Raw genomic sequence first — 2,621 nt, 5'->3', positions numbered from 1 at the left:
CTGTTGGGCAACAGGGCCGGGACTTTAGGACGTCACCGGGTCTGGGTAGCAGAGGCTAAGCACTGTTAGCTGTCACTAGTGTACGCACATGATTGTCACGTGCCAAAGAGACATGGAGAAAAGAGGGGGGGGAAAAAAAAAAGGCAAGGTTGCTGGCAGATCCGCAGGAAACCAAGCTCATCTGCATTCATCTGAAGGAACGGCCGGGGTCTAGTGCCTTTCTCATTTTCCGGCGGGGTGCGCGCGCCCTCTTCTGTCCACTGTGCCGCACTGCAAGGGCATTTGCTCCGCCCCATAGGGAGGACCAGGCAAGCATTGGCGGACACTCGGTACGCATGCGCACACATAGAATCTTACAAAGAGGTTTGACTAGGAATGTTACCTTCAGTTGTCAGGATGGCCGAGCGGTCTAAGGCGCTGCGTTCAGGTCGCAGTCTCCCCTGGAGGCGTGGGTTCGAATCCCACTTCTGACAAATTGCTGTTTTCTTGCTCACGATTCATTGTAAATAAACTAAGGAGGTATCCACTAAGGAACTATTCATAATAGTCTCGTCTCCGTCTTTTTAAATGCCATCGTTTACTTTTTAAAACCATCTTCTTCATAATATGTATTTCCTTGAAACTGTAAAACGAATGCAGGAGAGAAAGGGGGAAAAATTGATAATTTCCACCCTGGCACAACCAGTGGGAGTCCCGTTTTCAAATTTGCTTTTCAGAGAGGATTATAGGCAAAAAATAAAGATATTGTCAGAAGTGGGATTCGAACCCACGCCTCCAGGGGAGACTGCGACCTGAACGCAGCGCCTTAGACCGCTCGGCCATCCTGACATGCCCTGCTGTGGGCTTCATGTACACTGTAGTTGTTGGCACTCCGTGACATTAGGCTGCCCCTCTACATCCCTATTCGTGCTTGCATCCACCCTGTGGTCCTCATTCCTGGCCACCATAGGCACGAGCTCGCTCGGTACCTTCAGCCAGCGTCCCTCCCGTCCACCCAGGGTTAAAAATCACCGGTAGAGTAGCAGGGCGCGGTGACCCTCACCTGTAATTCTAGCACGCAGTGATCTAACGCAGAAGAATCGCCTCGAGTTCCACACCAGCCTGGGCTACGAGTTAGACTCCGTCTCAAAAAAACAAAAAACTAAATAACAACAACAACAACAACAACAACACACACACACACACACACACACACACACACACACACACACACACACACACGGTTGCCAAGGCTCTCCCCCTTCTCCAACTGACGTGTGGTTGTTTTCACTGGAAACAACACGGGAAACCCGTTTCTCTTACACTCTATAGAAAAGAACCACAGACGTAAACACAAGGACGAGCTACCGTGGCTGAATTCCAGGCGACACCTGGCCCCGGGCCACAGGGTGCGGCCGCTGCTCAGCAGGGCGGCCCGGCTGAGGGTGGCCGGCAGCGGGGGATGCTTCTGAGCAACTGGAGAACTTAAGAGAACTGTCATCTGCCCTCGAAACCCCCCGAGACCGAAGCAGTGAAGGCGTCCTCAGTCCTTCCTGCTCATCGACCTGGGCCCCGACCTGCGGGTGCACGGTCTGTAAGAGAGTTTGAGGGTCAGGTAACCGGGCATCTGAGTAGATGGCCCGGTGGCCAGAAGCATTCGCGACAAAGCTGGACAGTCACCCAGTGGAGGCGTTACTGCTGCTGTAACAAATTACTACAAACACAGCAGTCGGAAACAACACCGTTTGCTTGCTCGTTTGTGTGGCTAGTTGCTTGGTTGCCTTTTGACCAGGATCTTGCTACCTAGCTTGGATTAGCCTGGACCTACCTCACTATCCTCCTGCCTCAGACTTCTGAATGTTGAGACTATAAACAGGCATCTAAGCCACCAAGCCTGGTTTAGTCTTAATTTTTTTTTTCAAGGAAGCACCACCACCTTCACCTCCTCGCTGTTTCCCACACCAGTGAACAAGAACTCCTACTTCATATTCTTCCGACTTTGGTGTTGGTGGATTTTTGTTGTTTTGTTTTTGATTCTGTTGTTGTTGTTGTTGTTGTTTTGTGTGTGTGTGTGTGTGTGTGTAGTTTTTTTTGTTTGTGGTTTTTTTTTTTTTTTTTTTTTTTTGGTTTTTCGAGACAGGGTTTCTCTGTGTAGCTTTGCGCCTTTCCTGGAACTCACTTGGTAGCCCAGGCTGGCCCCGAACTCACAGAGATCCGCCTGGCTCTGCCTCCCGAGTGCTGGGATTAAAGGCGTGCGCCACCACCGCCCGGCTGTTTGTGTTTTTTTTAAACAAGGTCTCACATAGCCCAGGATGACCTCAAAATCAGTATGTAGTCAATGATGACCTTGAACTCCTGATCCTTGAATTTCTGATCCTCCTGCCTCCATCCACTGAGGGAACTGAAGACTTGTGCCCTGGCACCAGGGCTGCATGCCTGCTAGGCAAACATTTCATCAATTTATTTAGCTGCATTCTTCTCCTGTAAATACATTATTGGTTTTTTTTTCTATTTTTAGTTGTAAATGGATGTTTATGTTTAAAATATTCAAGGTGTGATGGTGCATGTCATCCTTGCACTTGGGATCCTGAAGCAGGAGGACTGAAATTTCTAGGCCATCCTGGGCTACATAAGGAAACCTT

The 2,621-nt window shown here is 49.6% G+C and overlaps 2 non-coding genes across 2 annotated transcripts; one reads left to right on the top strand and one right to left on the bottom strand.

Annotated features, from left to right (window-relative positions):
* Window positions 1-390: 390 nt before the first annotated feature.
* On the top strand, window positions 391-473 carry Trnal-cag. The gene has a single exon. It is a non-coding gene; the product is annotated as a tRNA-Leu (tRNA).
* Window positions 474-745: 272 nt separating this feature from the next.
* Window positions 746-828, bottom strand: Trnal-cag. Its single transcript has one exon. It is a non-coding gene; the product is annotated as a tRNA-Leu (tRNA).
* Window positions 829-2,621: the final 1,793 nt, after the last annotated feature.

Source organism: Peromyscus leucopus, chromosome 5 (genome assembly GCF_004664715.2).
Source record: "Peromyscus leucopus breed LL Stock chromosome 5, UCI_PerLeu_2.1, whole genome shotgun sequence".
Taxonomy (NCBI): Eukaryota; Metazoa; Chordata; class Mammalia; order Rodentia; family Cricetidae; genus Peromyscus; species Peromyscus leucopus.
This window is presented reverse-complemented; position numbering and strand designations above follow the sequence as displayed.